The 9839-nt window shown below is 41.7% G+C and overlaps 1 long non-coding RNA gene across 5 annotated transcripts in view; it reads right to left on the bottom strand.

Moving 5' to 3' along the window:
• Positions 1-2675: 2675 nt before the first annotated feature.
• LOC112670633 (uncharacterized) overlaps positions 2676-9839 on the bottom strand; it is a 46878-nt gene continuing 39714 nt past the window's right edge. For 2 of the 5 annotated variants that reach the window (XR_003143094.2, XR_007402063.1), the window contains 2 exons: positions 9601-9694; positions 2676-4003 (listed from right to left, as the gene is read on the bottom strand). This is a non-coding gene — a long non-coding RNA (uncharacterized LOC112670633). Of the gene's footprint in view, positions 4004-9504; positions 9695-9839 lie in introns of those variants that run through there. The other 3 variants (XR_003143095.2, XR_003143093.2, XR_007402064.1) reach the window with 2 other exon arrangements.

Genomic DNA, 9839 nt, shown 5'->3' with positions numbered 1-9839 from the left:
GATGCTCTTGGCCTGGGATGCCCTCTGCCTGAGATTCAGACATTCAATTCTCCCCTGGCTCTGCAACTGATCCAGTGGCCTGGGGACAGTCACTCTGCCTCTTTGCCCTTCAGTCTCTCCCACTATCAAAAAGAGAACTGAACAGCATGACTGCTCAAGTACCCTCCAACATTCTAGGAACCCACACCTCTGCTCTGCTTGGTTTTTATAGCGTTTTGCTCAACAGTCCTCCTTAGAAGTTATTGCATCTTAGAACACTCCGAGTGAAAAGTGGAGCCCAGGAAAGTGAGGGGACCTACCCTGAGGTCTGAACATAAGAGAGACAAACAGACCTCTGGAAAAGTTCTGGTGTTGGCCATGGGATTGCATTTATCTCTGGTGATTCTCTGGGACCAGAAACAAGCCCATAGACAAGTTCAAATATCGGCCATATGTTTATCCTATTTAATGAAATCTAATTTTTTTTTTTAAGATTTTATTTATTTATTCATGATAGTCACACAGAGAGAGAGAGAGGCAGAGACACAGGCAGAGGGAGAAGCAGGCTCCATGCAGGGAGCCCGACGTGGGATTCGATCCCGGGTCTCCAGGATCGCGCCCCGGGCCAAAGGCAGGCGCCAAACCGCTGCGCCACCCAGGGATCCCCTGAAATCTAATTTTTAAATACAAAGTCTAGATTAGGATGTGGTTTTCTTGGCCTAAAAGGAGTTTTTTACTTTAACTATAGTTTATATCATTCACCTAAATATTTGAAATAGGACATTCAGCTACCTCCCTAGATCTTAAGATGCTGCCTCAATTGAATGGTGTTTTTTTTTTTTCACTGTATTTGCGTAATAAAACCAGTTAGTAGAACAGCCAGTGAGTTTGCTCTGGGGGGCTATTCATCAAGGTTATAATGGAAGGAAGAGCACCTGGTAACATTGCAAAAGCAGACTTCATTTCCCTTTGTAATTACAACTGTAAAATAACTTCCAAAAACCCAAATTGCTATTGAGAACCAGATAAGGCAATTCTCACGTCTCTACCTCAGTGAGTGACAGCCTCATTTCTGCCTAATTGAGCAGCAGTCAATTGCTTTTTGTAGCGAGGTGGTAGCAAGGGCTTGTTTGTCACTTGGGTGAACTAGTTATGATGGTGGGAGCGGCAGTAGCCTCCCTCAACCTGCTGGGGCTCATCTGGTAATTCCACCCTAGGCTCTACAGACGGACTCGGTAAATAGTGCTCCTAGTGAGCGCTACTGTAACTTGCCATTTCTTAAGGAAAGCAGAAAATAATCACAGAGAGCAACTGCATTACAGTGTTCTAACAGCAGTCGATTACAAACAGCAAGAATTCCATAAATGTTCCCTCTTAGGCTGATATGAACAGATTGATTTTTTTTTCATTTGCTGAAAAATCTCAGCATTAAATTTAATCGATATTAGCATATGACATGGGTAGATTAGACAATTGTTGGCCTTCACACAGACTATAAAATGCTGTCAATTACCCTCCTACATTCTCTTTCTCATTAAAAAAAAAAAAAAAGCTATTACTACAGAATAAGTGGTTCTAGGCCAAGGATGGCAGCTGTTTTAATTTTTGTCTTAATCTTAAAATTCTGGTCAGACTGTCATTCAAAAATCAAACTCAGAGTTAACCATATGTAGAGAACTATTTAAGTTAGAACACAACATGCATGTATGTGCTTCTTAAATAAAAAACAATGCCTAAATGTTTATTATTAATCTCCTTGAATCCCAGCTGTGCTGTGTTCCAGCTCTAGGTCCTTGGCAAGCTCCTTGGCCTGGCCACAACTAAGTCTCTTCGTTTGTAAAGGGGCAGGAATAGCTCCTGTCTCAGACTGAGCCTGGGAATTAGATAATATTTTTATGTCCAGAAAGTTCACAGTACACTGCCTGATGTTACTGTAGTTCTCACTCTATCTAGTTTGCTGTTATTGTTACCACGCATTTCCACTCACTAAAAACTCTTAATTGCAATCATTGAGTCAGGTGATGCCTAGGAAGATAAATGTATTCTTTGGTCTCCCTAATTTGGTTTAGCGCGGGATGGAGCCTGCAGACTGTAGACCGTTCCTCTGAGGAGCTTGCCTGGAGGAGCAGGAATGAACAGGAGTGAGGTCACTAAGATGGTGCAGGGATCGGCCACCTTCTCCAGTGGGGGCCTTAGTCTAGGGCAGGGACACGTAAGCCCAGAAGCAGGGAGAAGAGGATTGGAGGAAGCGAATACTGTGAGGGAGGGGAGGTCTGCTGAAGGAGCTTGAGGGGGGTTCTCAACCTGGGTAGGTGCCAATCAGAATCTCCAAGGGTCCTTTCCAACCTGTTCCACCCAGATTGCTGGGGCTGGGACCCAGGCACCCATATTTTGCAGGCTCCCCAGAGGACTCCAGTGTGTGGCCAGGGTTGAGAACCACTGCACACTGAAGGACGAAGGTGAGGAAGAGGCCATGTGTTGAGTCCAAGTGGAGGAATTCCAAACCGCTGCTGCTGCTGTGGGGAGTTCCCCAGGGAGTGACTAAGGTGGTGAATAAGTAAGTGCTCAGCCCTAATGATGGACCATCTGAGATTAAATAGCGTGACTTTGGAGAAGACTTCATGGTCAATGTTTCTTGGCTGCCTCATTTGAGATTCCTTTGGTTTGTGAAAGGTAGAAACACACCCTGGCCAACGTATGAGAGAGCAGGAGTTTATTGGAAGACGTGGGGGTGAATCAACAGGGGGCAAGAGAAGTGAGGAAGCCCGGGCAATGCTAGTGAGAGTCAGGGGCCCTCTCCCCAAAGTTCTGCCACTCTAGGCTCAACACACAAGAGCTCCCTTTGAAGGTCAACTTCCTGGGAGAGAGAAGAATGGGCCGACAGGGGCCAGTAGACTGTTCCTAGACCAATCAGCTGCAGCCAGGGCACAGGGGCCCACAGTGGCTGGCAGCTCACCCCATGTATTAGGCGCAGTTCCAAAGAATGGGGAGCATAGTGAGCCTGACAGACACACCAAGAGGGGTCCTGACTCCATCTTCTCTAACACTTGACGTCCTAGCAGTGGGAGTAGAGAAGACTAACTCCAAGGGTGTCCAGGACTGTACCTCGTGAAGGCAGGCAGAGCAGACTGACTGCCGTCGATCTGGAGCAAGGGAAGCCGTACAGCTGGAGAGGAGCTGTGAGAACAAGGAGCAGTGCTTGCAATGGGAGCAAACACCCACGTAGTGATTATGAGCCCCTACTACTCTACACATTTTACACACCTTTCTAAGCTCACTTCATCTTCACAACAACCCTCCGAAATGGTACCATGATTATCCCCATTTTTCAGATGAGGAAACTGAGGTACATTGTAATTAGATGACTTACCCAAGGTCACACAAACCCAGAAAGTCAGGATCCAGTGTTCTTATATGTTGTGAATCACCACACTTGTCTGAAGAGTGAGGAAGTCCTGGTGATGCTTATTGAGCGTGCAGCACAGAAAAACAGAGTGGTAATGATATGATGGGGAACTGAAACTGAATTTAGAACCTTGGAGGGAAGACAGATCTGAGAGATGGAGAACCCATTGTTAAGAAAGTAGACATGAAAATATTTATTTAAAATGACTCCGTCGGGATGCCTGGGTGGCTCAGTGGTTGAGGGTCTGCCTTTGGCTCAGGGCGTGATCCTGGGCTCCTGGGATCAAGACCCGCATAAGGCTCCCCGCAGGGGGCCTGCTTCTCCCTCTGCCTATGTCTCTACCTCTGTCTCTGCATCTCTCAAGAATAAATAAAATCTTTTTAAAAAATAAATAAAATGACTCCATCAAGTGACCCTTATTATAGCCATCCTGTAATTATCCTATCATCGTCTAGATAGTGATCTCACCATTCCATGGCTGAACTCTTTTTTGTTGTTGACATTTTGTCCTTCATAAGACCGGGGGCTCCTTGAGGGCAGGGATCACTTTGGTTGGTGCTCCAGAAATGTTCTTTGGTGGATCTGAATTGAAAGTTTATTTCCTTCTATTTCCTTTTGCTGGTCTGGAATAGTTAGCCCAGTGTGAGAGATACTTACTAACCAAGAAATCCTTCCCTCCATGCTTCATCTTCTATTTGCGCTGTCCAACTGTTCCTGCAATGATTCACTGCCATTGACACTGTGATTTAATTATGCAAAATGTGACAGATCATTTGAAAGTTGTTAGTTGCTGAAGAAGCACATTTGTGATGTGGAAAAACAAAAAGCCTTTGCATTTTGCTAAGTTTCATATCTTCTACGAACATGTTTTAGTGAGAAAGAACTTAAATTCTAAATGATTACCCTGCAGATTTATGAAATATCTCCACTAGATGTGAGAATGAGAATGTGCTCAGCGGTCTCCAGCAGTGAGAAAGAAAATTATATCCTTGGAGACCTTGCCTCTATTACCGGTGCAAGGTAAGTAAATACCTTGCCTCCCATCAGCCCCCAGACCGCATCCATCCTTTTGTCTTTTCCACACCTCAGTGGAACTGTAAGGTAATCCTGCCTGCCCTCAGGTTACCTGTGCTGGGAGGTGTGCACTCTGGGACTCAAGCACCTCCGGGGATAACACGGCCAGAGCTAAGTTGATACACGCTAAGGGAACTGGTCCATGTCTCGGTCTGTTGACAGAGCCATCTTCTGATATGCAATGACACAATCGGCTGTGCCAGGATGCTCTGTTCCTCAAAATGCTATGACCAATGGTATCAGCATCACCTGAGACACGCAGGATCTTAGGCCCTGCTCCAGACCTCTGGAAGCAAAATCTGCATTTTAACAAGATCCCAGGGATTCATATGCACATTAAAGTCTGAGAAGCACTGAGAGAAAGCACTGATCCATCAAAAGTTCTTTAAAGGAAGATTCTGGGCCCAGTGCAGTGAGTGAGAACTCAGTTATCTATTGTATTGGAGTGAGGGGCTTATACATGCCAAGGCACACACTTATGAAACTACTGGGGCTTCTCAAGAATGAAGAATAGCTGTCATGTAGTGGAAAAACAAAGGAAGTCTCTTTTGTTCCCTTCTTCAGTGGCTGTTTACTGAGTACCTGCCATGTGCCAAGTATTGTTCTACACACTTGGGGTATAGTGACGAGCAAGACACACTGGTGCCTGCCCTCACAGAGCTTACCTTCCCAGGGACACAATAAATGAGCAGTTATCAAATCAAAGGTGAATAGGGTCTCTTTGGTTATTGGATACTAGAAACTTAACCCATTCTTAGCTAAAAATTAAGATAGCCACATGATTTTTCATTTGTTCTTCCTCATTTTTTTCTCTCTCCCTATCTGAGAATGGAAATAGGCATGATTTTTAGTCATTATCATTCTTGAGAGCAAGGCTACTTTCCAGGTGTGTTAGAAATCTAAATCAGGAATTTATAACAGTTCTTTCCTACCTTTAATGTTTCCCAGCTTTTTAAAAAAAGATTTTATTTATTTATTCATGAGAGACACAGAAGCAAAGACATAGGCAGAGGGAGAAGCAGGCTCCCTGTGGGGAGCTGATGTGGGACTTGATCCCAGGACCCCGGGATCACAACCCGAGTTCAGCCACTGAGCCACCCAGGCGCCACCTGTTTCTCAGCTTTATGGCTTTATTTAAGGTCCATTACTTGCCCTAGTTTAGTATCCTGCAGAATATAAACAGGTGACCACTGTCACTTGTACCATCTCAGAATTTCCTTCTGTAATAGTTGGATGTCTGACAATCACAAGCAAGGAGACATTTACTTTAAAACATCCTTTCCTTTTTTTTTTTTCATTACCTTCCAGATATGAGGACTCTGAAATATGATGCCTGAATTGAACCAACACATTTTTAGTGCTAAAAGTATGTCACCTTTTTCTTGGGTGAGAAGGCATGGAAGCCACCTTTTTACGAAGGTGGTAAAGGAATCATCTAGCTTTGGGGGAGCTCCTAATACCCTTACATGGACTCTTTTTCTGTGTAAACTGGCTGGTGAATGGGGTTTCTCTTGTCTGCAACTGAGAACTCTGACACAGCTATCTCTTCAGTTGGGTTTTAAAAAATCTTATATTAATAACTCTCAATCTTTTTGGTTTTGAGATCCCTTTGCTTAAAAATTGAGTCTTCCAAAGGATTTTTCTTTATGTACATTATATTTATCAATATTTACTGTATTAAATCTTAAGATTTAAAAATATATCTATTAATTCCTTTAAAAATAACAACCCATTTCATATCAACATTAATAACACATTTATATAAAAATTACCACAATTTCTAAAATGAAGTATTAGTGGGAAGAATAACACTAGTCTTTTTATTTCAGTAAGCCTTTTTGATGTCTGGATAAACAGAAGTCAGCTCCATTTCATATCTTCTACATTAATCTGCTGCAATACATGGTTTGGTTGAAGTACATTAAAAACCTAGATTTACATAGATATTAATAGCCTTTCAGATAATTGTGGACATTCTTTTTTGCTACTACACCAAAACTTGACAAGCAGCACTTTCTTCAATATTTGCAATATGGAATCTAAAAACCATATCAAAGAACTTTTCATATGCCATTACATTAAAGTTCATTACTGTCTCTGTTTGATGAGATCTTTCACCCATGCATGATTTTTAAACATCACATATTGGTCATTTGGAAAATATACACTCAACATTTCATTATATAATAGTTAAAAACCATATCCATTATTATTATTTCTTATCTTATCAGAAAACTCTTTTTAAATATTGTAAAGTCATCAACCTCCAGGAGAAAACACAGGTTTTTCTAAAATTCTAATTTTCACCTGAGAGACCACATGTTATTCTTGGCAACAAATACTGTCACTTGTTTTCCTTGAAGTAAGTTTCAGTTTGTTCACTTTCAAGAAGTCTGTAAAAGTCCCAAGTCGGACTAATCATAGCTTCTTTGTTTGTTGTTCTTTCAAGTTAAAAATGGTATTCCATGAAAAAAGTAGTTACTTCATCTTACAACTAATTGTACAAGTGCTTTTCCTCAAGACAACCATCCTACCCATTATGCAGAAGTGCTCTATGTGAACTTTCCATTTCATCACACAGAATAGTCAAAGGATATGGACTCAAGAGTTGAGATTTACTAAAGTCAATAATTTTCACTGTGTCATCAATGACATCCTTAAGAAAAACCAGCTTTTTTTCTGTAAGTGCATGATGGTGGTGGTCAAAAATATAATGACTATTCATGTAATGTGGTGCCACTCCCTGGATACCTATTATTACTTTTGTATCATCAGTGCAAATGTCAACATAGTACAAAAGGCAAATAAGAGCTTAATATTACTAGGGAAATAATTCTGACTTTGCATATCCCTTGAATAAAAGGGCTTGGGGATCCCTAGGAGTTACAAACTACATTTTGAAAACTGCTGATCTATATAAAATGCTTAACACAACATAAGTGAGGTAGTAAGGGCTTAATAAATAACTATTATTAGCTTGTAAATGAAGGATGAACACAAAAAAAGCCAAGAACACTTGAGAATATTCTTCTCCTTTCCCCTGCATATAAGTGATTAATGATATAGATTGAATTGTATCCCCCAAAAATTCATATGTTGAAGCCCTAGTCCTCAATGTGACTATATTTGGAGAGGGGACCTTTAAAGAAGTAATTAAGATGAGGTCATAAGGATGAGGCTCTAATCCAATAGGACTGATGTCCTCATAAGAGGAGTTAGGGACCCCCGGGTGCACATGCGCTGAAGAAAGGCCATCTGAGGACATGATGAGAAAGTGGTTGTCTGTAAGCCAGGAAGAAAGTTCCTATGAGACACTGGCCCTGCCAGTGCCTTGATCTTGGATTTCAGGTATCCAGAATTTGAGAAAATTAATTTCTATTGTTTAGCCACTCAGTTTGTGGTATTGCATTATGGCAGCCTGAGCTAAGACAGTTAAGCGCAAGATATTTGGTAGTCATCATGGAACAAGCTTCCAGGGGATCCCTGGGTGGCGCAGCGGTTTGGCGCCTGCCTTTGGCCCAGGGCGCGATCCTGGAGACCCGGGATCGAATCCCACATCGGGCTCCCGGTGCTTGGAGCCTGCTTCTCCCTCTGCCTGTGTCTCTGCCTCTCTCTCTTTCTCTCTGTGACTATCATAAATAATAAATAAAAGAATAAAAAAATAAAAATAAAATAAAAATAAAAAAAATGGAACAAGCTTCCAGCCCGAACCAGTCTATCTGTATAGTCCCGCACTCAATTGCTTTAATACATAGTAGAGCTTCTCTTTGCCAACCTGCTAAGTTAACTGACATTATATCACTTAGAATTCTTTTAGTCATAAGTAACAGGAAAGTGTCTCAAGCCAAAGGAAATCCAACCAAAAATATCTGAAACTGAAATAACAAGAAGTCTGAAGGTGGGATGTCTCCTGGATTGATACCTCAGAGGCTCGGACTCAAGGATTTTTCCATCTTTCTACCATTCAGCCCCATATGGTGGCAAAGTGGGTGTAGAAGTCTCATGCTTCAGAAACAGACTCTAAATCTCCAGCAAATAAAGATGTTTTGGAATTCTCTTACAATATTAATGGAAATGCAAACTGGTGCAGCCACTCTGGAAAACAGTAAGAAGCTTCCTCAAAAAGTTATAAATAGAACTACCCTACAACCCAGCAATTATACTACTAGGTATTTATCCAAAGGATACAAACATAGTGATTTGAAGAGGCACCTGCACTCCAATATTTATAGCAGCATTGTCCTCAATAGCCAAAATATGGAAGAAGCCCAGATGTCCATCAACAGATGAATGGATAAAGAAGATGTGGTATATATAATGGAATATTACTCAACTGTCAAAAAGTATGAAATCTTGACATTTCTAATGATGTGGATGGAACTAGAGGGTATTATGCTAGTGAAATAAGTCACTCAGAAAGATAAATACCATATGATTCTACTCATATGTGGCATTTAGGCAACAAAACAGATGAACATAGAGGAAAGGAAGGAAAAATAAAATAAGACAAAAACAGAGAGGGAAGCAAACCATAAGAGACTCTTTACTCTAGAGAACAAACTGAGGGTTGCTGGTGGGGAGGAGGGTGGAGGGATGGGGTAATAGGGTGATAGGCATTAAGGAGGGCACTTGATGTAATGAGCATTGGATGTTGTATGCAACTGATGAATCACTAAGTTCTACCCCTAAAACGAATATACCATATGTTATCTAAATTGAATTTAAATAAATTTTTTTTAAAAAAGATGTTCTTATCCAGGCGTCTCTTTTATAAGCAAGAAAATCCTTTTCCCTTACCCTGCCCATGCACAATCCCAACTTCTACTCAGGTTTCATAGGCCAGGGCTGGGAAACATGGCTGTGTTGATGCCAATTATGGGCAAGAGGACTGAAACCATGACTATCAAACATGACTCCCTTCCCAGGATCTAGTATGGGTCCAATATCATCTGATAGATAATCCAAAGGGAAAAATAAAGGGCTGTTTTGTTGGCTTCCTCTGGTTTCTGGTGTATATTTATGATTAAGCTATAATAAGCTTGTAATTATGTTTTAATGTCTGCACTTTGGACCCTTTCAGATGCTTGAGCAATGACTACAGTGTGACTCAAGGCACATTGCCAACAGTGAGTTCAGATGACCTTGCCTTTTTATAGCTGCTACAGGAAGGAGGCACTCTCCTGGTCAGGGCCCATTCTTCTGTCCCTGAAGCCTCTTCGTCTTCCAACTTGCACCCTTGAGCAAGAAAGTACAGATGTTATGATTCAAACTGTAGCAGCTGTTGTCTCTCTGTCCCATTCACATCCTTCTGACCTCACCATGTTCACGTGCTCCAAGAACAAGGACAATGTCCTACTGCCAGTACCCCTGTCTCCAAGCC

This window comes from Canis lupus, chromosome 14, assembly GCF_003254725.2.
Source record: "Canis lupus dingo isolate Sandy chromosome 14, ASM325472v2, whole genome shotgun sequence".
In the NCBI taxonomy this organism is placed as follows: domain Eukaryota; kingdom Metazoa; phylum Chordata; class Mammalia; order Carnivora; family Canidae; genus Canis; species Canis lupus.
Note: the sequence above shows the minus strand (reverse complement) of the source record. Positions and strands in the feature narration are given on the sequence as shown.